Genomic DNA, 25,784 nt, shown 5'->3' with positions numbered 1-25,784 from the left:
GCTTCTTGAGGGGAAAGCTGTAACTGTGTGAGATGATTTCACAGAACACAAAGAAGTTTCTCAGAAAGCTTCTTTCTCTTTGTTATCGGATGATATTTCCTTTGGCCATATAGTCTTCAAAGGGATCCGAAATATCTGTTCTCAGATTCCACAGAAATAAGGCTAGCAAAGAGATCCACGAAACACAGATGTAACTCTGTGAGATGAATGAACAGAACACTAAGCAGTTTCTCAGAAAGCTTCTTTCCAGATTTCATCTGAGGATATTTCCTTTTTCACCATAGCCCTCTATGGGCTTCCAAATATCACTATGCCAATTCCACAAGAACTGTCTTAGCGAAAGGCTTCTTGAGGGGAAAGCTGTAACTCTGTGAGATGATTTCACAGAACACAAAAAAGTTTCTCAGAAAGCTTCCTTCTCTTTGTTATCGGAGGATATTTCCTTTGGCCCTATAGTCTTCAAAGGGATCCGAAATATCTGTTCTCAGATTCCACAGAAATAAGGCTAGCAAAGAGATCCACGAAACACAGATGTAACTCTGTGAGATGAATGAACAGAACACTAAGCAGTTTCTCAGAAAGCTTCTTTCCAGATTTCATCTGAGGATATTTCCTTTTTCACCATAGCCCTCAATGGGCTTCCAAATATCACTTTGCCAATTCCACAAGAACTGTCTTAGCGAAAGGCTTCTTGAGGGGAAAGCTGTAACTCTGTGAGATGATTTCACAGAACACAAAGAAGTTTCTCAGAAAGCTTCTTTCTCTTTGTTATCACAGGATATTTCCTTTGGCACTATTGTCTTCAAAGGGATCCGAAATATCTGTTCTCAGATTCCACAGAAATAAGGCTAGCAAAGAGATCCACGAAACACAGATGTAACTCTGTGAGATGAATGAACAGAACACTAAGCAGTTTCTCAGAAAGCTTCTTTCCAGATTTCATCTGAGGATATTTCCTTTTTCACCATAGCCCTCTATGGGCTTCCAAATATCACTTTGCCAATTCCACAAGAACTGTCTTAGCGAAAGGCTTCTTGAGGGGAAAGCTGTAACTCTGTGAGATGATTTCACAGAACACAAAGAAGTATCTCAGAAAGCTTCTTTCTCTTTCTTATCGGAGGATATTTCCTTTGGCCCTATTGTCTTCAAAGGGATCCGAAATATCTGTTCTCAGATTCCACAGAAATAAGGCTAGCAAAGAGATCCACGAAATACAGACGTAACTCTGTGAGATGAATGAACAGAACACTAAGCAGTTTCTCAGAAATCTTCTTTCCAGATTTCATCTGAGGATATTTCCTTTTTCACCATAGCCCTCTATGGGCTTCCAAATATCACTTTGCCAATTCCACAAGAACTGTCTTAGCGAAAGGCTTCTTGAGGGGAAAGCTGTAACTCTGTGAGATGATTTCACAGAACACAAAGAAGTTTCTCAGAAAGCTTCTTTCTATTTTTTATCGGAGGATATTTCCTTTGCCCCTATAGTCTTCAAAGGGATCCGAAATATCTGTTCTCAGACTCCACAGAAATAAGGCTAGCAAAGAGATCCACGAAATACAGACGTAACTCTGTGAGATGAATGAACAGAACACTAAGCAGTTTCTCAGAAATCTTCTTTTCAGATTTCATCTGAGGACATTTCCTTTTTCACCATAGCCCTCTAAGGGCTTCCAAATATCACTTTGCCAATTCCACAAGAACTGTCTTAGCGAAAGGCTTCTTGAGGGGTAAGCTGTAACTCTGTGAGATGATTTCACAGAACACAAAGAAGTTTCGCAGAAAGCTTCTTTCTCTTTTTATCGGATGATATTTCCTTTGGCCATATAGTCTTCAAAGGGATCCGAAATATCTGTTCTCAGATTCCACAGAAATAAGGCTAGCAAAGAGATCCACGAAACACAGATGTAACTCTGTGAGATGAATGAACAGAACACTAAGCAGTTTCTCAGAAAGATTCTTTCCAGATTTCATCTGAGGATATTTCCTTTTTCACCATAGCCCTCTATGGGCTTCCAAATATCACTTTGCCAATTCCACAAGAACTGTCTTAGCGAAAGGCTTCTTGAGGGGAAAGCTGTAACTCTGTGAGATGATTTCAGAGAACACAAAGAAGTTCCTCAGAAAGCTTCTTTCTCTTTGTTATCAGAGGATATTTCCTTTGGCCCTATAGTCTTCAAAGGGATCCGAAATATCTGTTCTCAGATTCCACAGAAATAAGGCTAGCAAAGAGATCCACGAAATACAGATGTAACTCTGTGAGTGGAAGTCACACATCACAGAGCAGTTTCTCAGAAAGCTTCTTTCCAGATTTCATCTGAGGATATTTCCTTTTTCACCATAGCCCTCTATGGGCTTCCAAATATCACTTTGCCAATTCCACAAGAACTGTCTTAGCGAAAGGCTTCTTGAGGGGAAAGCTGTAACTCTGTGAGATGATTTCACATAACACAAAGAAGTTTCTCAGAAAGCTTCTTTCTCTTTTTTATCAGAGGATATTTCCTTTGGCCCTATAGTCTTCAAAGGGATCCGAAATATCTGTTCTCAGATTCCACAGAAATAAGTCTAGCAAAGAGATCCACGAAACACAGATGTAACTCTGTGAGTGGAAGTCAAACATCACAGAGCAGTTTCTCAGAAATCTTCTTTCCAGATTTCATCTGAGGATATTTCCTTTTTCACCATAGCCCTCTATGGGCTTCCAAATATCACTTTGCCAATTACACAAGAACTGTCTTAGCGAAAGGCTACTTGAGGGGAAAGCTGTAACTCTGTGAGATGATTTCACAGAACACAAAGAAGTTTCTCAGAAAGCTTCTTTCTCTTTCTTATCGGAGGATATTTCCTTTGGCCCTATAGTCTTCCAAGGGATCCGAAATATCTGTTCTCAGATTCCACAGGAATAAGGCTAGCAAAGAGATCCACGAAATACAGATGTAACTCTGTGAGATGAATGAACAGAACACTAAGCAGTTTCTCAGAAATCTTCTTTCCAGATTTCATCTGAGGATATTTCCTTTTTCACCATAGCCCTCTATGAGCTTCCAAATATCACTTTGCCAACTCCACAAGAACTGACTTAGCGAAAGGCTTCTTGAGGGCAAAGCTGTAACTCTGTGAGATGATTTCACAGAACACAAAGAAGTTTCTCAGAAAGCTTCTTTCTATTTTTTATCGGAGGATATTTCCTTTGCCCCTATAGTCTTCAAAGGGATCCGAAATATCTGTTCTCAGATTCCACAGAAATAAGGCTAGCAAAGAGATCCACGAAATACAGACGTAACTCTGTCAGATGAATGAACAGAACACTAAGCAGTTTCTCAGAAATCTTCTTTCCAGATTTCATCTGAGGATATTTCCTTTTTCACCATAGCCCTCTAAGGGCTTCCAAATATCACTTTGCCAATTCCACAAGAACTGTCTTAGCGAAAGGCTTCTTGAGGGGAAAGCTGTAACTCTGTGAGATGATTTCACAGAACACAAAGAAGTTTCTCAGAAAGCTTCTTTCTCTTTGTTATCGGAGGATATTTCCTTTGGCCCTATAGTCTTCAAAGGGATCCGAAATATCTGTTCTCAGATTCCACAGAAATAAGGCTAGCAAAGAGATCCAAGAAATACAGATGTAACTCTGCGAGTGGAAGTCACACATCACAGAGCAGTTTCTCAGAAAGCTTCTTTCCAGATTTCATCTGAGGATATTTCCTTTTTCACCATAGGCCTCTATGGGCTTCCAAATATCACTTTGCCAATTCCACAAGAACTGTCTTAGCGAAAGGCTTCTTGAGGGGAAAGCTGTAACTCTGTGAGATGATTTCACAGAACACAAAGAAGTTTCTCAGAAAGCTTCTTTGTCTTTGTTATCCCAGGATATTTCCTTTGGCCCTATAGTCTTCAAAGGGATCCGAAATATCTGTTCTCAGATTCCACAGAAATAAGACTAGCAAAGAGATCCACGAAATACAGATGTAACTCTGTGAGATGAATGAACAGAACACTAAGCAGTTTCTCAGAAAGCTTCTTTCCAGATTTCATCTGAGGATATTTCCTTTTTCACCATAGGCCTCTATGGGCTTCCAAATATCACTTTGCCAATTCCACAAGAACTGTCATAGCGAAAGGCTTCTTGAGGGGAATGCTGTAACTCTGTGAGATGATTTCACAAAACACAAAGAAGTTTCTCAGAAATCTTCTTTCTCTTTGTTATCGGAGGATATTTCCTTTGGCCCTATAGTCTTCAAAGGGATCCGAAATATCTGTTCTCAGATTCCACAGAAATAAGGCTAGCAAAGAGATCCACGAAACACAGATGTAACTCTGTGAGATAAATGAACCGAACACTAAGCAGTTTCTCAGAAAGCTTCTTTCCAGATTTCATCTGAGGATATTTCCTTTTTCACCATAGCCCTCTATGGGCTTCCAAATATCACTTTGCCAATTCCACAAGAACTGTCTTAGCGAAAGGCTTCTTGAGGGGAAAGCTGTAACTCTGTGAGATGATTTCACCGAACACAAAGAAGTTTCTCAGAAAGCTTTTTTCTCTTTGTTATCGGAGGATATTTCCTTTGGCCATATAGTCTTCAAAGGGATTCGAAATATCTGTTCTCAGATTCCACAGAAATAAGGCTAGCAAAGAGATCCAAGAAACACAGATGTAACTCTGTGAGATGAACGAACTGAACACTAAGCAGTTTCTCAGAAAGCTTCTTTCCAGATTTCATCTGAGGATATTTCCTTTTTCACCATAGCCCTCTACGGGCTTCCAAATATCACTTTGCCAATTCCACAAGAACTGTCTTAGCGAAAGGCTTCTTGAGGGGAAAGCTGTAACTCTGTGAGATGATTTCAGAGAACACAAAGAAGTTTCTCAGAAAGCTTCTTTCTCTTTGTTATCGGATGATATTTCCTTTGGCCATATAGTCTTCAAAGGGATCCGAAATATCTGTTCTCAGATTCCACAGAAATAAGGCTAGCAAAGAGATCCACGAAACACAGATGTAACTCTGTGAGATGAATGAACAGAACACTAAGCAGTTTCTCAGAAAGCTTCTTTCCAGATTTCATCTGAGGATATTTCCTTTTTCACCATAGCCCTCTATGGGCTTCCAAATATCACTTTGCCAATTCCACAAGAACTGTCTTAGCGAAAGGCTTCTTGAGGGGAAAGCTGTAACTCTGTGAGATGATTTCACAGAACACCAAGAAGTTTCTCAGAAAGCTTCCTTCTCTTTGTTATCGGAGGATATTTCCTTTGGCCCTATAGTCTTCAAAGGGATCCGAAATATCTGTTCTCAGATTCCACAGAAATAAGGCTAGCAAAGAGATCCACGAAACACAGATGTAACTCTGTGAGATGAATGAACAGAACACTAAGCAGTTTCTCAGAAAGCTTCTTTCCAGATTTCATCTGAGGATATTTCCTTTTTCACCATAGCCCTCTATGGGCTTCCAAATATCACTTTGCCAATTCCACAAGAACTGTCTTAGCGAAAGGCTTCTTGAGGGGAAAGCTGTAACTCTGTGAGATGATTTCACAGAACACAAAGAAGTTTCTCAGAAAGCTTCTTTCTCTTTGTTATCACAGGATATTTCCTTTGGCACTATTGTCTTCAAAGGGATCCGAAATATCTGTTCTCAGATTCCACAGAAATAAGGCTAGCAAAGAGATCCATGAAACACAGATGTAACTCTGTGAGATGAATGAACAGAACACTAAGCAGTTTCTCAGAAAGCTTCTTTCCAGATTTCATCTGAGGATATTTCCTTTTTCACCATAGCCCTCTATGGGCTTCCAAATATCACTTTGCCAATTCCACAAGAACTGTCTTAGCGAAAGGCTTCTTGAGGGGAAAGCTGTAACTCTGTGAGATGATTTCACAGAACACAAAGAAGTTTCTCAGAAAGCTTCTTTCTCTTTGTTATCAGAGGATATTTCCTTTGGCCCTATAGTCTTCAAAGGGATCCGAAATATCTGTTCTCAGATTCCACAGAAATAAGGCTAGCAAAGAGATCCACGAAATACAGATGTAACTCTGTGAGTGGAAGTCAAACATCACAGAGCAGTTTCTCAGAAATCTTCTTTCCAGATTTCATCTGAGGATATTTCCTTTTTCACCATAGCCCTCTATGGGCTACCAAATATCACTTTGCCAATTACACAAGAACTGTCTTAGCGAAAGGCTACTTGAGGGGAAAGCTGTAACTCTGTGAGATGATTTCACAGAACACAAAGAAGTTTCTCAGAAAGCTTCTTTCTCTTTGTTATCACAGGATATTTCCTTTGGCACTATTGTCTTCAAAGGGATCCGAAATATCTGTTCTCAGATTCCACAGAAATAAGGCTAGCAAAGAGATCCACGAAACACAGATGTAACTCTGTGAGATGAATGAACAGAACACTAAGCAGTTTCTCAGAAAGCTTCTTTCCAGATTTCATCTGAGGATATTTCCTTTTTCACCATAGCCCTCTATGGGCTTCCAAATATCACTTTGCCAATTCCACAAGAACTGTCTTAGCGAAAGGCTTCTTGAGGGGAAAGCTGTAACTCTGTGAGATGATTTCACAGAACACAAAGAAGTATCTCAGAAAGCTTCTTTCTCTTTCTTATCGGAGGATATTTCCTTTGGCCCCATTGTCTTCAAAGGGATCCGAAATATCTGTTCTCAGATTCCACAGAAATAAGGCTAGCAAAGAGATCCACGAAATACAGACGTAACTCTGTGAGATGAATGAACAGAACACTAAGCAGTTTCTCAGAAATCTTCTTTCCAGATTTCATCTGAGGATATTTCCTTTTTCACCATAGCCCTCTATGGGCTTCCAAATATCACTTTGCCAATTCCACAAGAACTGTCTTAGCGAAAGGCTTCTTGAGGGGAAAGCTGTAACTCTGTGAGATGATTTCACAGAACACAAAGAAGTTTCTCAGAAAGCTTCTTTCTATTTTTTATCGGAGGATATTTCCTTTGCCCCTATAGTCTTCAAAGGGATCCGAAATATCTGTTCTCAGACTCCACAGAAATAAGGCTAGCAAAGAGATCCAAGAAATACAGACGTAACTCTGTGAGATGAATGAACAGAACACTAAGCAGTTTCTCAGAAATCTTCTTTTCAGATTTCATCTGAGGACATTTCCTTTTTCACCATAGCCCTCTAAGGGCTTCCAAATATCACTTTGCCAATTCCACAAGAACTGTCTTAGCGAAAGGCTTCTTGAGGGGTAAGCTGTAACTCTGTGAGATGATTTCACAGAACACAAAGAAGTTTCTCAGAAGACTTCTTTCTCTTTTTATCGGATGATATTTCCTTTGGCCATATAGTCTTCAAAGGGATCCGAAATATCTGTTCTCAGATTCCACAGAAATAAGGCTAGCAAAGAGATCCACGAAACACAGATGTAACTCTGTGAGATGAATGAACAGAACACTAAGCAGTTTCTCAGAAAGATTCTTTCCAGATTTCATCTGAGGATATTTCCTTTTTCACCATAGCCCTCTATGGGCTTCCAAATATCACTTTGCCAATTCCACAAGAACTGTCTTAGCGAAAGGCTTCTTGAGGGGAAAGCTGTAACTCTGTGAGATGATTTCAGAGAACACAAAGAAGTTCCTCAGAAAGCTTCTTTCTCTTTGTTATCAGAGGATATTTCCTTTGGCCCTATAGTCTTCAAAGGTTTCCGAAATATCTGTTCTCAGATTCCACAGAAATAAGGCTAGCAAAGAGATCCACGAAATACAGATGTAACTCTGTGAGTGGAAGTCACACATCACAGAGCAGTTTCTCAGAAAGCTTCTTTCCAGATTTCATCTGAGGATATTTCCTTTTTCACCATAGCCCTCTATGGGCTTCCAAATATCACTTTGCCAATTCCACAAGAACTGTCTTAGCGAAAGGCTTCTTGAGGGGAAAGCTGTAACTCTGTGAGATGATTTCACAGAACACAAAGAAGTTTCTCAGAAAGCTTCTTTCTCTTTTTTATCAGAGGATATTTCCTTTGGCCCTATAGTCTTCAAAGGGATCCGAAATATCTGTTCTCAGATTCCACAGAAATAAGTATAGCAAAGAGATCCACGAAATACAGATGTAACTCTGTGAGTGGAAGTCAAACATCACAGAGCAGTTTCTCAGAAATCTTCTTTCCAGATTTCATCTGAGGATATTTCCTTTTTCACCATAGCCCTCTATGGGCTTCCAAATATCACTTTGCCAATTACACAAGAACTGTCTTAGCGAAAGGCTACTTGAGGGGAAAGCTGTAACTCTGTGAGATGATTTCACAGAACACAAAGAAGTTTCTCAGAAAGCTTCTTTCTCTTTCTTATCGGAGGATATTTCCTTTGGCCCTATAGTCTTCAAAGGGATCCGAAATATCTGTTCTCAGATTCCACAGGAATAAGGCTAGCAAAGAGATCCACGAAATACAGATGTAACTCTGTGAGATGAATGAACAGAACACTAAGCAGTTTCTCAGAAATCTTCTTTCCAGATTTCATCTGAGGATATTTCCTTTTTCACCATAGCCCTCTATGAGCTTCCAAATATCACTTTGCCAATTCCACAAGAACTGACTTAGCGAAAGGCTTCTTGAGGGCAAAGCTGTAACTCTGTGAGATGATTTCACAGAACACAAAGAAGTTTCTCAGAAAGCTTCTTTCTATTTTTTATCGGAGGATATTTCCTTTGCCCCTATAGTCTTCAAAGGGATCCGAAATATCTGTTCTCAGATTCCACAGAAATAAGGCTAGCAAAGAGATCCACGAAATACAGACCTAACTCTGTCAGATGAATGAACAGAACACTAAGCAGTTTCTCAGAAATCTTCTTTCCAGATTTCATCTGAGGATATTTCCTTTTTCACCATAGCCCTCTAAGGGCTTCCAAATATCACTTTGCCAATTCCACAAGAACTGTCTTAGCGAAAGGCTTCTTGAGGGGAAAGCTGTAACTCTGTGAGATGATTTCACAGAACACAAAGAAGTTTCTCAGAAAGCTTCTTTCTCTTTGTTATCGGAGGATATTTCCTTTGGCCCTATAGTCTTCAAAGGGATCCGAAATATCTGTTCTCAGATTCCACAGAAATAAGGCTAGCAAAGAGATCCACGAAATACAGATGTAACTCTGCGAGTGGAAGTCACACATCACAGAGCAGTTTCTCAGAAAGCTTCTTTCCAGATTTCATCTGAGGATATTTCCTTTTTCACCATAGCCCTCTATGGGCTTCCAAATATCACTTTGCCAATTCCACCAGAACTGTCTTAGCGAAAGGCTTCTTGAGGAGAAAACTGTAACTCTGTGAGATGATTTCACAGAACACAAAGAAGTTTCTCAGAAAGCTTCTTTGTCTTTGTTATCCCAGGATATTTCCTTTGGCCCTATAGTCTTCAAAGGGATCCGAAATATCTGTTCTCAGATTCCACAGAAATAAGACTAGCAAAGAGATCCACGAAATACAGATGTAACTCTGTGAGATGAATGAACAGAACACTAAGCAGTTTCTCAGAAAGCTTCTTTCCAGATTTCATCTGAGGATATTTCCTTTTTCACCATAGCCCTCTATGGGCTTCCAAATATCACTTTGCCAATTCCACAAGAACTGTCATAGCGAAAGGCTTCTTGAGGGGAATGCTGTAACTCTGTGAGATGATTTCACAAAACACAAAGAAGTTTCTCAGAAATCTTCTTTCTCTTTGTTATCGGAGGATATTTCCTTTGGCCCTATAGTCTTCAAAGGGATCCGAAATATCTGTTCTCAGATTCCACAGAAATAAGGCTAGCAAAGAGATCCACGAAACACAGATGTAACTCTGTGAGATAAATGAACCGAACACTAAGCAGTTTCTCAGAAAGCTTCTTTCCAGATTTCATCTGAGGATATTTCCTTTTTCACCATAGCCCTCTATGGGCTTCCAAATATCACTTTGCCAATTCCACAAGAACTGTCTTAGCGAAAGGCTTCTTGAGGGGAAAGCTGTAACTCTGTGAGATGATTTCACCGAACACAAAGAAGTTTCTCAGAAAGCTTTTTTCTCTTTGTTATCGGAGGATATTTCCTTTGGCCATATAGTCTTCAAAGGGATTCGAAATATCTGTTCTCAGATTCCACAGAAATAAGGCTAGCAAAGAGATCCAAGAAACACAGATGTAACTCTGTGAGATGAACGAACTGAACACTAAGCAGTTTCTCAGAAAGCTTCTTTCCAGATTTCATCTGAGGATATTTCCTTTTTCACCATAGCCCTCTACGGGCTTCCAAATATCACTTTGCCAATTCCACAAGAACTGTCTTAGCGAAAGGCTTCTTGAGGGGAAAGCTGTAACTCTGTGAGATGATTTCACAGAACACCAAGAAGTTTCTCAGAAAGCTTCCTTCTCTTTGTTATCGGAGGATATTTCCTTTGGCCCTATAGTCTTCAAAGGGATCCGAAATATCTGTTCTCAGATTCCACAGAAATAAGGCTAGCAAAGAGATCCACGAAACACAGATGTAACTCTGTGAGATGAATGAACAGAACACTAAGCAGTTTCTCAGAAAGCTTCTTTCCAGATTTCATCTGAGGATATTTCCTTTTTCACCATAGCCCTCTATGGGCTTCCAAATATCACTTTGCCAATTCCACAAGAACTGTCTTAGCGAAAGGCTTCTTGAGGGGAAAGCTGTAACTCTGTGAGATGATTTCACAGAACACAAAGGAGTTTCTCAGAAAGCTTCTTTCTCTTTGTTATCACAGGATATTTCCTTTGGCACTATTGTCTTCAAAGGGATCCGAAATATCTGTTCTCAGATTCCACAGAAATAAGGCTAGCAAAGAGATCCACGAAACACAGATGTAACTCTGTGAGATGAATGAACAGAACACTAAGCAGTTTCTCAGAAAGCTTCTTTCCAGATTTCATCTGAGGATATTTCCTTTTTCACCATAGCCCTCTATGGGCTTCCAAATATCACTTTGCCAATTCCACAAGAACTGTCTTAGCGAAAGGCTTCTTGAGGGGAAAGCTGTAACTCTGTGAGATGATTTCACAGAACACAAAGAAGTTTCTCAGAAAGCTTCTTTCTCTTTGTTATCAGAGGATATTTCCTTTGGCCCTATAGTCTTCAAAGGGATCCGAAATATCTGTTCTCAGATTCCACAGAAATAAGTCTAGCAAAGAGATCCACGAAATACAGATGTAACTCTGTGAGTGGAAGTCAAACATCACAGAGCAGTTTCTCAGAAATCTTCTTTCCAGATTTCATCTGAGGATATTTCCTTTTTCACCATAGCCCTCTATGGGCTACCAAATATCACTTTGCCAATTACACAAGAACTGTCTTAGCGAAAGGCTACTTGAGGGGAAAGCTGTAACTCTGTGAGATGATTTCACAGAACACAAAGAAGTTTCTCAGAAAGCTTCTTACTCTTTCTTATCGGAGGATATTTCCTTTGGCCCTATAGTCTTCAAAGGGATCCGAAATATCTGTTCTCAGATTCCACAGAAATAAGGCTAGCAAAGAGATCCACGAAATACAGATGTAACTCTGTGAGATGAATGAACAGAACACTAAGCAGTTTCTCAGAAATCTTCTTTCCAGATTTCATCTGAGGATATTTCCTTTTTCACCATAGCCCTCTATGGGCTTCCAAATATCACTTTGCCAATTCCACAAGAACTGTCTTAGCGAAAGGCTTCTTGAGGGGAAAGCTGTAACTCTGTGAGATGATTTCACAGAACACAAAGAAGTTTCTCAGAAAGCTTCTTTCTATTTTTTATCGGAGGATATTTCCTTTGGCCCTATAGTCTTCAAAGGGATCCGAAATATCTGTTCTCAGATTCCACAGAAATAAGGCTAGCAAAGAGATCCACGAAACACAGACGTAACTCTGTGAGATGAATGAACAGAACACTAAGCAGTTTCTCAGAAATCTTCTTTCCAGATTTCATCTGAGGATATTTCCTTTTTCACAATAGCCCTCTAAGGGCTTCCAAATATCACTTTGCCAATTCCACAAGAACTGTCTTAGCGAAAGGCTTCTTGAGGGGAAAGCTGTAACTCTGTGAGATGATTTCACAGAACACAAAGAAGTTTCTCAGAAAGCTTCTTTCTCTTTGTTATCGGAGGATATTTCCTTTGGCCCTATAGTCTTCAAAGGGATCCGAAATATCTGTTCTCAGATTCCACAGAAATAAGGCTAGCAAAGAGATCCACGAAATACAGATGTAACTCTGCGAGTGGAAGTCACACATCACAGAGCAGTTTCTCAGAAAGCTTCTTTCCAGATTTCATCTGAGGATATTTCCTTTTTCACCATAGCACTCTATGGGCTTCCAAATATCACTTTGCCAATTCCACAAGAACTGTCTTAGCGAAAGGCTTCTTGAGGGGAAAGCTGTAACTCTGTGAGATGATTTCACAGAACACAAAGAAGTTTCTCAGAAAGCTTCTTTGTCTTTGTTATCCAAGGATATTTCCTTTGGCCCTATAGTCTTCAAAGGGATCCGAAATATCTGTTCTCAGATTCCACAGAAATAAGACTAGCAAAGAGATCCACGAAATACAGATGTAACTCTGTGAGATGAATGAACAGAACACTAAGCAGTTTCTCAGAAAGCTTCTTTCCAGATTTCATCTGAGGATATTTCCTTTTTCACCATAGCCCTCTATGGGCTTCCAAATATCACTTTGCCAATTCCACAAGAACTGTCATAGCGAAAGGCTTCTTGAGGGGAATGCTGTAACTCTGTGAGATGATTTCACAAAACACAAAGAAGTTTCTCAGAAATCTTCTTTCTCTTTGTTATCGGAGGATATTTCCTTTGGCCCTATAGTCTTCAAAGGGATCCGAAATATCTGTTCTCAGATTCCACAGAAATAAGGCTAGCAAAGAGATCCACGAAATACAGATGTAACTCTGTGAGTGGAAGTCACACATCACAGAGCAGTTTCTCAGAAAGCTTCTTTCCAGATTTCATCTGAGGATATTTCCTTTTTCACCATAGCCCTCTATGGGCTTCCAAATATCACTTTGCCAATTCCACAAGAACTGTCTTAGCGAAAGGCTTCTTGAGGGGAAAGCTGTAACTCTGTGAGATGATTTCACAGAACACAAAGAAGTTTCTCAGAAAGCTTCTTTCTCTTTGTTATCAGAGGATATTTCCTTTGGCCCTATAGTCTTCAAAGGGATCCGAAATATCTGTTCTCAGATTCCACAGAAATAAGTCTAGCAAAGAGATCCACGAACTACAGATGTAACTCTGTGAGTGGAAGTCAAACATCACAGAGCAGTTTCTCAGAAATCTTCTTTCCAGATTTCATCTGAGGATATTTCCTTTTTCACCATAGCCCTCTACGGGCTTCCAAATATCACTTTGCCAATTACACAAGAACTGTCTTAGCGAAAGGCTTCTTGAGGGGAAAGCTGTAACTCTGTGAGATGATTTCAGAGAACACAAAGAAGTTTCTCAGAAAGCTTCTTTCTCTTTGTTATCGGATGATATTTCCTTTGGCCATATAGTCTTCAAAGGGATCCGAAATATCTGTTCTCAGATTCCACAGAAATAAGGCTAGCAAAGAGATCCACGAAACACAGATGTAACTCTGTGAGATGAATGAACAGAACACTAAGCAGTTTCTCAGAAAGCTTCTTTCCAGATTTCATCTGAGGATATTTCCTTTTTCACCATAGCCCTCTATGGGCTTCCAAATATCACTATGCCAATTCCACAAGAACTGTCTTAGCGAAAGGCTTCTTGAGGGGAAAGCTGTAACTCTGTGAGATGATTTCACAGAACACAAAAAAGTTTCTCAGAAAGCTTCCTTCTCTTTGTTATCGGAGGATATTTCCTTTGGCCCTATAGTCTTCAAAGGGATCCGAAATATCTGTTCTCAGATTCCACAGAAATAAGGCTAGCAAAGAGATCCACGAAACACAGATGTAACTCTGTGAGATGAATGAACAGAACACTAAGCAGTTTCTCAGAAAGCTTCTTTCCAGATTTCATCTGAGGATATTTCCTTTTTCACCATAGCCCTCAATGGGCTTCCAAATATCACTTTGCCAATTCCACAAGAACTGTCTTAGCGAAAGGCTTCTTGAGGGGAAAGCAGTAACTGTGTGAGATGATTTCACAGAACACAAAGAAGTTTCTCAGAAAGCTTCTTTCTCTTTGTTATCACAGGATATTTCCTTTGGCACTATTGTCTTCAAAGGGATCCGAAATATCTGTTCTCAGATTCCACAGAAATAAGGCTAGCAAAGAGATCCACGAAACACAGATGTAACTCTGTGAGATGAATGAACAGAACACTAAGCAGTTTCTCAGAAAGCTTCTTTCCAGATTTCATCTGAGGATATTTCCTTTTTCACCATAGCCATCTATGGGCTTCCAAATATCACTTTGCCAATTCCACAAGAACTGTCTTAGCGAAAGGCTTCTTGAGGGGAAAGCTGTAACTCTGTGAGATGATTTCACAGAACACAAAGAAGTATCTCAGAAAGCTTCTTTCTCTTTCTTATCGGAGGATATTTCCTTTGGCCCTATTGTCTTCAAAGGGATCCGAAATATCTGTTCTCAGATTCCACAGAAATAAGGCTAGCAAAGAGATCCACGAAATACAGACGTAACTCTGTGAGATGAATGAACAGAACACTAAGCAGTTTCTCAGAAATCTTCTTTCCAGATTTCATCTGAGGATATTTCCTTTTTCACCATAGCCCTCTATGGGCTTCCAAATATCACTTTGCCAATTCCACAAGAACTGTCTTAGCGAAAGGCTTCTTGAGGGGAAAGCTGTAACTCTGTGAGATGATTTCACAGAACACAAAGAAGTTTCTCAGAAAGCTTCTTTCTATTTTTTATCGGAGGATATTTCCTTTGCCCCTATAGTCTTCAAAGGGATCCGAAATATCTGTTCTCAGACTCCACAGAAATAAGGCTAGCAAAGAGATCCACGAAATACAGACGTAACTCTGTGAGATGAATGAACAGAACACTAAGCAGTTTCTCAGAAATCTTCTTTCCAGATTTCATCTGAGGATATTTCCTTTTTCACCATAGCCCTCTAAGGGCTTCCAAATATCACTTTGCCAATTCCACAAGAACTGTCTTAGCGAAAGGCTTCTTGAGGGGTAAGCTGTAACTCTGTGAGATGATTTCACAGAACACAAAGAAGTTTCTCAGAAAGCTTCTTTCTCTTTTTATCGGATGATATTTCCTTTGGCCATATAGTCTTCAAAGGGATCCGAAATATCTGTTCTCAGATTCCACAGAAATAAGGCTAGCAAAGAGATCCACGAAACACAGATGTAACTCTGTGAGATGAATGAACAGAACACTAAGCAGTTTCTCAGAAAGATTCTTTCCAGATTTCATCTGAGGATATTTCCTTTTTCACCATAGCCCTCTATGGGCTTCCAAATATCACTTTGCCAATTCCACAAGAACTGTCTTAGCGAAAGGCTTCTTGAGGGGAAAGCTGTAACTCTGTGAGATGATTTCAGAGAACACAAAGAAGTTCCTCAGAAAGCTTCTTTCTCTTTGTTATCAGAGGATATTTCCTTTGGCCCTATAGTCTTCAAAGGGATCCGAAATATCTGTTCTCAGATTCCACAGAAATAAGGCTAGCAAAGAGATCCACGAAATACAGATGTAACTCTGTGAGTGGAAGTCACACATCACAGAGCAGTTTCTCAGAAAGCTTCTTTCCAGATTTCATCTGAGGATATTTCCTTTTTCACCATAGCCCTCTATGGGCTTCCAAATATCACTTTGCCAATTCCACAAGAACTGTCTTAGCGAAAGGCTTCTTGAGGGGAAAGCTGTAACTCTGTGAGATGATTTCACAGAACACAAAGAAGTTTCTCAGAAATCTTCTTTCTCTTTGTTATCAGAGGATATTTCCTTTGGCCCTATAGTCTTCAAAGGGATCCGAAATATCTGTTCTCAGATTCCACAGAAATAAGTCTAGCAAAGAGATCCACGAACTACAGATGTAACTCTGTGAGTGGAAGTCAAACATCACAGAGCAGTTTCTCAGAAATCTTCTTTCCAGATTTCATCTGAGGATATTTCCTTTTTCACCATAGCCCTCTATGGGCTTCCAAATATCACTTTGCCAATTACACAAGAACTGTCTTAGCGAAAGGCTACTTGAGGGGAAAGCTGTAACTCTGTGAGATGATTTCACAGAACACAAAGAAGTTTCTCAGAAAGCTTCTTTCTCTTTCTTATCGGAGGATATTTCCTTTGGCCCTATAGTCTTCAAAGGGATCCGAAATATCTGTTCTCAGATTCCACAGGAATAAGGCTAGCAAAGAGATCCACGAAATACAGATGTAACTCTGTGAGATGAATGAACAGAACACTAAGCAGTTTCTCAGAAACCTTCTTTCCAGATTTCATCTGAGGATATTTCCTTTTTCACCATAGCCCTCTATGAGCTTCCAAATATCACTTTGCCAATTCCACAAGAACTGACTTAGCGAAAGGCTTCTTGAGGGCAAAGCTGTAACTCTGTGAGATGATTTCACAGAACACAAAGAAGTTTCTCAGAAAGCTTCTTTCTATTTTTTATCGGAGGATATTTCCTTTGCCCCTATAGTCTTCAAAGGGATCCGAAATATCTGTTCTCAGATTCCACAGAAATAAGGCTAGCAAAGAGATCCACGAAATACAGACGTAACTCTGTCAGATGAATGAACAGAACACTAAGCAGTTTCTCAGAAATCTTCTTTCCAGATTTCATCTGAGGATATTTCCTTTTTCACCATAGCCCTCTAAGTGCTTCCAAATATCACTTTGCCAATTCCACAAGAACTGTCTTAGCGAAAGGCTTCTTGAGGGGAAAGCTGTAACTCTGTGAGATGATTTCACAGAACACAAAGAAGTTTCTCAGAAAGCTTCTTTCTCTTTGTTATCGGAGGATATTTCCTTTGGCCCTATAGTCTTCAAAGGGATCCGAAATATCTGTTCTCAGATTCCACAGAAATAAGGCTAGCAAAGAGATCCACGAAATACAGATGTAACTCTGCGAGTGGAAGTCACACATCACAGAGCAGTTTCTCAGAAAGCTTCTTTCCAGATTTCATCTGAGGATATTTCCTTTTTCACCATAGCCCTCTATGGGCTTCCAAATATCACTTTGCCAATTCCACAAGAACTGTCTTAGCGAAAGGCTTCTTGAGGGGAAAGCTGTAACTCTGTGTGATGATTTCACAGAACACAAAGAAGTTTCTCAGAAAGCTTCTTTGTCTTTGTTATCCGAGGATATTTCCTTTGGCCCTATAGTCTTCAAAGGGATCCGAAATATCTGTTCTCAGATTCCACAGAAATAAGACTAGCAAAGAGATCCACGAAATACAGATGTAACTCTGTGAGATGAATGAACAGAACACTAAGCAGTTTCTCAGAAAGCTTCTTTCCAGATTTCATCTGAGGATATTTCCTTTTTCACCATAGCCCTCTATGGGCTTCCAAATATCACTTTGCCAATTCCACAAGAACTGTCATAGCGAAAGGCTTCTTGAGGGGAATGCTGTAACTCTGTGAGATGATTTCACAAAACACAAAGAAGTTTCTCAGAAATCTTCTTTCTCTTTGTTATCGGAGGATATTTCCTTTGGCCCTATAGTCTTCAAAGGGATCCGAAATATCTGTTCTCAGATTCCACAGAAATAAGGCTAGCAAAGAGATCCACGAAACACAGATGTAACTCTGTGAGATAAATGAACCGAACACTAAGCAGTTTCTCAGAAAGCTTCTTTCCAGATTTCATCTGAGGATATTTCCTTTTTCACCATAGCCCTCTATGGGCTTCCAAATATCACTTTGCCAATTCCACAAGAACTGTCTTAGCGAAAGGCTTCTTGAGGGGAAAGCTGTAACTCTGTGAGATGATTTCACCGAACACAAAGAAGTTTCTCAGAAAGCTTTTTTCTCTTTGTTATCGGAGGATATTTCCTTTGGCCATATAGTCTTCAAAGGGATTCGAAATATCTGTTCTCAGATTCCACAGAAATAAGGCTAGCAAAGAGATCCAAGAAACACAGATGTAACTCTGTGAGATGAACGAACTGAACACTAAGCAGTTTCTCAGAAAGCTTCTTTCCAGATTTCATCTGAGGATATTTCCTTTTTCACCATAGCCCTCTACGGGCTTCCAAATATCACTTTGCCAATTCCACAAGAACTGTCTTAGCGAAAGGCTTCTTGAGGGGAAAGCTGTAACTCTGTGAGATGATTTCAGAGAACACAAAGAAGTTTCTCAGAAAGCTTCTTTCTCTTTGTTATCGGATGATATTTCCTTTGGCCATATAGTCTTCAAAGGGATCCGAAATATCTGTTCTCAGATTCCACAGAAATAAGGCTAGCAAAGAGATCCACGAAACACAGATGTAACTCTGTGAGATGAATGAACAGAACACTAAGCAGTTTCTCAGAAAGCTTCTTTCCAGATTTCATCTGAGGATATTTCCTTTTTCACCATAGCCCTCTATGGGCTTCCAAATATCACTTTGCCAATTCCACAAGAACTGTCTTAGCGAAAGGCTTCTTGAGGGGAAAGCTGTAACTCTGTGAGATGATTTCACAGAACACCAAGAAGTTTCTCAGAAAGCTTCCTTCTCTTTGTTATCGGAGGATATTTCCTTTGGCCCTATAGTCTTCAAAGGGATCCGAAATATCTGTTCTCAGATTCCACAGAAATAAGGCTAGCAAAGAGATCCACGAAACACAGATGTAACTCTGTGAGATGAATGAACAGAACACTAAGCAGTTTCTCAGAAAGCTTCTTTCCAGATTTCATCTGAGGATATTTCCTTTTTCACCATAGCCCTCTATGGGCTTCCAAATATCACTTTGCCAATTCCACAAGAACTGTCTTAGCGAAAGGCTTCTTGAGGGGAAAGCTGTAACTCTGTGAGATGATTTCACAGAACACAAAGAAGTTTCTCAGAAAGCTTCTTTCTCTTTGTTATCAGAGGATATTTCCTTTGGCCCTATAGTCTTCAAAGGGATCCGAAATATCTGTTCTCAGATTCCACAGAAATAAGTCTAGCAAAGAGATCCACGAAATACAGATGTAACTCTGTGAGTGGAAGTCAAACATCACAGAGCAGTTTCTCAGAAATCTTCTTTCCAGATTTCATCTGAGGATATTTCCTTTTTCACCATATCCCTCTATGGGCTACCAAATATCACTTTGCCAATTACACAAGAACTGCCTTAGCGAAAGGCTACTTGAGGGGAAAGCTGTAACTCTGTGAGATGATTTCACAGAACACAAAGAAGTTTCTCAGAAAGCTTCTTACTCTTTCTTATCGGAGGATATTTCCTTTGGCCCTATAGTCTTCAAAGGGATCCGAAATATCTGTTCTCAGATTCCACAGAAATAAGGCTAGCAAAGAGATCCACGAAATACAGATGTAACTCTGTGAGATGAATGAACAGAACACTAAGCAGTTTCTCAGAAATCTTCTTTCCAGATTTCATCTGAGGATATTTCCTTTTTCACCATAGCCCTCTATGGGCTTCCAAATATCACTTTGCCAATTCCACAAGAACTGTCTTAGCGAAAGGCTTCTTGAGGGCAAAGCTGTAACTCTGTGAGATGATTTCACAGAACACAAAGAAGTTTCTCAGAAAGCTTCTTTCTATTTTTTATCGGAGGATATTTCCTTTGCCCCTATAGTCTTCAAAGGGATCCGAAATATCTATTCTCAGATTCCACAGAAATAAGGCTAGCAAAGAGATCCACGAAATACAGACGTAACTCTGTGAGATGAATGAACAGAACACTAAGCAGTTTCTCAGAAATCTTCTTTCCAGATTTCATCTGAGGATATTTCCTTTTTCACAACAGCCCTCTAAGGGCTTCCAAATATCACTTTGCCAATTCCACAAGAACTGTCTTAGCGAAAGGCTTCTTGAGGGGAAAGCTGTAACTCTGTGAGATGATTTCACAGAACACAAAGAAGTTTCTCAGAAAGCTTCTTTCTCTTTGTTATCGGAGGATATTTCCTTTGGCCCTATAGTCTTCAAAGGGATCCGAAATATCTGTTCTCAGATTCCACAGAAATAAGGCTAGCAAAGAGATCCACGAAATACAGATTTAACTCTGCGAGTGGAAGTCACACATCACAGAGCAGTTTCTCAGAAAGCTTCTTTCCAGATTTCATCTGAGGATATTTCCTTTTTCACCATAGCACTCTATGGGCTTCCAAATATCACTTTGCCAATTCCACAAGAACTGTCTTAGCGAAAGGCTTCTTGAGGGGAAAGCTGTAACTCTGTGAGATGATTTCACAGAACACAAAGAAGTTTCTCAGAAAGCTTCTTTGTCTTTGTTATCCAAGGATATTTCCTTTGGCCCTATAGTCTTCAAAGGGATCCGAAATATCTGTTCTCAGATTCCACAGAAATAAGACTAGCAAAGAGATCCACGAAATACAGATGTAACTCTGTGAGATGAATGAACAGAACACTAAGCAGTTTCTCAGAAAGCTTCTTTCCAGATTTCATCTGAGGATATTTCCTTTTTCACCATAGCCCTCTATGGGCTTCCAAATATCACTTTGCCAATTCCACAAGAACTGTCATAGCGAAAGGCTTCTTGAGGGGAATGCTGTAACTCTGTGAGATGATTTCACAAAACACAAAGAAGTTTCTCAGAAATCTTCTTTCTCTTTGTTATCGGAGGATATTTCCTTTGGCCCTATAGTCTTCAAAGGGATCCGAAATATCTGTTCTCAGATTCCACAGAAATAAGGCTAGCAAAGAGATCCACGAAACACAGATGTAACTCTGTGAGATAAATGAACCGAACACTAAGCAGTTTCTCAGAAAGCTTCTTTCCAGATTTCATCTGAGGATATTTCCTTTTTCACCATAGCCCTCTATGGGCTTCCAAATATCACTTTGCCAATTCCACAAGAACTGTCTTAGCGAAAGGCTTCTTGAGGGGAAAGCTGTAACTCTGTGAGATGATTTCACCGAACACAAAGAAGTTTCTCAGAAAGCTTTTTTCTCTTTGTTATCGGAGGATATTTCCTTTGGCCATATAGTCTTCAAAGGGATTCGAAATATCTGTTCTCAGATTCCACAGAAATAAGGCTAGCAAAGAGATCCAAGAAACACAGATGTAACTCTGTGAGATGAACGAACTGAACACTAAGCAGTTTCTCAGAAAGCTTCTTTCCAGATTTCATCTGAGGATATTTCCTTTTTCACCATAGCCCTCTACGGGCTTCCAAATATCACTTTGCCAATTCCACGAGAACTGTCTTAGCGAAAGGCTTCTTGAGGGGAAAGCTGTAACTCTTTGAGATGATTTCAGAGAACACAAAGAAGTTTCTCAGAAAGTTTCTTTCTCTTTGTTATCGGATGATATTTCCTTTGGCCATATAGTCTTCAAAGGGATCCGAAATATCTGTTCTCAGATTCCACAGAAATAAGGCTAGCAAAGAGATCCACGAAACACAGATGTAACTCTGTGAGATGAATGAACAGAACACTAAGCAGTTTCTCAGAAAGCTTCTTTCCAGATTTCATCTGAGGATATTTCCTTTTTCACCATAGCCCTCTATGGGCTTCCAAATATCACTTTGCCAATTCCACAAGAACTGTCTTAGCGAAAGGCTTCTTGAGGGGAAAGCTGTAACTCTGTGAGATGATTTCACAGAACACCAAGAAGTTTCTCAGAAAGCTTCCTTCTCTTTGTTATCGGAGGATATTTCCTTTGGCCCTATAGTCTTCAAAGGGATCCGAAATATCTGTTCTCAGATTCCACAGAAATAAGGCTAGCAAAGAGATCCACGAAACACAGATGTAACTCTGTGAGATGAATGAACAGAACACTAAGCAGTTTCTCAGAAAGCTTCTTTCCAGATTTCATCTGAGGATATTTCCTTTTTCACCATAGCTCTCTTTGGGCTTCCAAATATCACTTTGCCAATTCCACAAGAACTGTCTTAGCGAAAGGCTTCTTGAGGGGAAAGCTGTAACTCTGTGAGATGATTTCACAGAACACAAAGAAGTTTCTCAGAAAGCTTCTTTCTCTTTGTTATCACAGGATATTTCCTTTGGCACTATTGTCTTCAAAGGGATCCGAAATATCTGTTCTCAGATTCCACAGAAATAAGGCTAGCAAAGAGATCCACGAAACACAGATGTAACTCTGTGAGATGAATGAACAGAACACTAAGCAGTTTCTCAGAAAGCTTCTTTCCAGATTTCATCTGAGGATATTTCCTTTTTCACCATAGCCCTCTATGGGCTTCCAAATATCACTTTGCCAATTCCACAAGAACTGTCTTAGCGAAAGGCTTCTTCAGGGGAAAGCTGTAACTCTGTGAGATGATTTCACAGAACACAAAGAAGTTTCTCAGAAAGCTTCTTTCTCTTTGTTATCAGAGGATATTTCCTTTGGCCCTATAGTCTTCAAAGGGATCCGAAATATCTGTTCTCAGATTCCACAGAAATAAGTCTAGCAAAGAGATCCACGAAATACAGATGTAACTCTGTGAGTGGAAGTCAAACATCACAGAGCAGTTTCTCAGAAATCTTCTTTCCAGATTTCATCTGAGGATATTTCCTTTTTCACCATAGCCCTCTATGGGCTTCCAAATATCACTTTGCCAATTACACAAGAACTGTCTTAGCGAAAGGCTTCTTGAGGGGAAAGCTGTAACTCTGTGAGATGATTTCACAGAACACAAAGAAGTTTCTCAGAAAGCTTCTTACTCTTTCTTATCGGAGGATATTTCCTTTGGCCCTATAGTCTTCAAAGGGATCCGAAATATCTGTTCTCAGATTCCACAGAAATAAGGCTAGCAAAGAGATCCACGAAATACAGATGTAACTCTGTGAGATGAATGAACAGAACACTAAGCAGTTTCTCAGAAATCTTCTTTCCAGATTTCATCTGAGGATATTTCCTTTTTCACCATAGCCCTCTATGGGCTTCCAAATATCACTTTGCCAATTCCACAAGAACTGTCTTAGCGAAAGGCTTCTTGAGGGGAAAGCTGTAACTCTGTGAGATGATTTCACAGAACACAAAGAAGTTTCTCAGAAAGCTTCTTTCTATTTTTTATCGGAGGATATTTCCTTTGCCCCTATAGTCTTCAAAGGGATCCGAAATATCTGTTCTCAGATTCCACAGAAATAAGGGTAGCAAAGAGATCCACGAAATACAGACGTAACTCTGTGAGATGAATGAACAGAACACTAAGCAGTTTCTCAGAAATCTTCTTTCCAGATTTCATCTGAGGATATTTCCTTTTTCACAATAGCCCTCTAAGGGCTTCCAAATATCACTTTGCCAATTCCACAAGAACTGTCTTAGCGAAAGGCTTCTTGAGGGGAAAGCTGTAACTCTGTGAGATGATTTCACAGAACACAAAGAAGTTTCTCAGAAAGCTTCTTTCTCTTTGTTATCGGAGGATATTTCCTTTGACCCTATAGTCTTCAAAGGGATCCGAAATATCTGTTCTCAGATTCCACAGAAATAAGGCTAGCAAAGAGATCCACGAAATACAGATGTAACTCTGCGAGTGGAAGTCACACATCACAGAGCAGTTTCTCAGAAAGCTTCTTTCCAGATTTCATCTGAGGATATTTCCTTTTTCACCATAGCCCTCTATGGGCTTCCAAATATCACTTTGCCAATTCCACAAGAACTGTCTTAGCGAAAGGCTTCTTGAGGGGAAAGCTGTAACTCTGTGAGATGATTTCACAGAACACAAAGAAGTTTCTCAGAAAGCTTCTTTCTCTTTGTTATCGGATGATATTTCCTTTGGACATATAGTCTTCAAAGGGATCCGAAATATCTGTTCTCAGATTCCACAGAAATAAGGCTAGCAAAGAGATCCACGAAACACAGATGTAACTCTGTGAGATGAATGAACAGAACACTAAGCAGTTTCTCAGAAAGCTTCTTTTCAGATTTCATCTGAGGATATTTCCTTTTTCACCATAGCCCTCTATGGGCTTCCAAATATCACTTTGCCAATTCCACAAGAACTGTCTTAGCGTAAGGCTTCTTGAGGGGAAAGCTGTAACTCTGTGAGATGATTTCACAGAACACAAAGAAGTTTCTCAGAAAGCTTCTTTCTCTTTGTTATCAGAGGATATTTCCTTTGGCCCTATTGTCTACAAAGGGATCCGAAATATCTGTTCTCAGATTCCACAGAAAAAAGGATAGCAAAGAGATCCACGAAATGCAGATGTAACTCTGTGAGTGGAAGTCACACATCACAGAGCAGTTTCTCAGAAAGCTTCTTTCCAGATTTCATCTGAGGATATTTCCTTTTTCACCATAGCCCTCTATGGGCTTCCAAATATCACTTTGCCAATTCACCAAGAACTGTCTTAGCGAAAGGCTTCTTGAGGGGAAAGCTGTAACTCTGTGAGATGATTTCACAGAACACAAAGAAGTTTCTCAGAAAGCTTCTTTGTCTTTGTTATCGCAGGATATTTCCTTTGGCCCTATAGTCTTCAAAGGGATCCGAAATATCTGTTCTCAGATTCCACAGTAATAAGGCTAGCAAAGAGATCCACGAAATACAGATGTAACTCTGTGAGATGAATGAACAGAACACTAAGCAGTTTCTCAGAAAGCTTCTTTCCAGATTTCATCTGAGGATATTTCCTTTTTCAGCATAGCCCTCTAAGGGCTTCCAAATATCACTTTGCCAATTCCACAAGAACTGTCTTAGCGAAAGGCTTCTTGAGGGGAAAGCTGTAACTCTGTGAGATGATTTCACCGAACACAAAGAAGTTTCTCAGAAAGCTTTTTTCTCTTTGTTATCGGAGGATATTTCCTTTGGCCATATAGTCTTCAAAGGGATTCGAAATATCTGTTCTCAGATTCCACAGAAATAAGGCTAGCAAAGAGATCCAAGAAACACAGATGTAACTCTGTGAGATGAACGAACTGAACACTAAGCAGTTTCTCAGAAAGCTTCTTTCCAGATTTCATCTGAGGATATTTCCTTTTTCACCATAGCCCTCTACGGGCTTCCAAATATCACTTTGCCAATTCCACAAGAACTGTCTTAGCGAAAGGCTTCTTGAGGGGAAAGCTGTAACTCTGTGAGATGATTTCAGAGAACACAAAGAAGTTTCTCAGAAAGCTTCTTTCTCTTTGTTATCGGATGATATTTCCTTTGGCCATATAGTCTTCAAAGGGATCCGAAATATCTGTTCTCAGATTCCACAGAAATAAGGCTAGCAAAGAGATCCACGAAACACAGATGTAACTCTGTGAGATGAATGAACAGAACACTAAGCAGTTTCTCAGAAAGCTTCTTTCCAGATTTCATCTGAGGATATTTCCTTTTTCACCATAGCCCTCTATGGGCTTCCAAATATCACTTTGCCAATTCCACAAGAACTGTCTTAGCGAAAGGCTTCTTGAGGGGAAAGCTGTAACTCTGTGAGATGATTTCACAGAACACAAAGAAGTTTCTCAGAAAGCTTCCTTCTCTTTGTTATCGGAGGATATTTCCTTTGGCCCTATAGTCTTCAAAGGGATCCGAAATATCTGTTCTCAGATTCCACAGAAATAAGGCTAGCAAAGAGATCCACGAAACACAGATGTAACTCTGTGAGATGAATGAACAGAACACTAAGCAGTTTCTCAGAAAGCTTCTTTCCAGATTTCATCTGAGGATATTTCCTTTTTCACCATAGCCCTCTATGGGCTTCCAAATATCACTTTGCCAATTCCACAAGAACTGTCTTAGCGAAAGGCTTCTTGAGGGGAAAGCTGTAACTGTGTGAGATGATTTCACAGAACACAAAGAAGTTTCTC

The sequence above is a fragment of the Macaca mulatta genome, chromosome 8, assembly GCF_049350105.2.
Source record: "Macaca mulatta isolate MMU2019108-1 chromosome 8, T2T-MMU8v2.0, whole genome shotgun sequence".
NCBI classification, from domain to species: Eukaryota; Metazoa; Chordata; class Mammalia; order Primates; family Cercopithecidae; genus Macaca; species Macaca mulatta.
The sequence above is the reverse complement of the archived record's forward strand: the minus strand, read 5'-3'. Positions refer to the sequence as shown.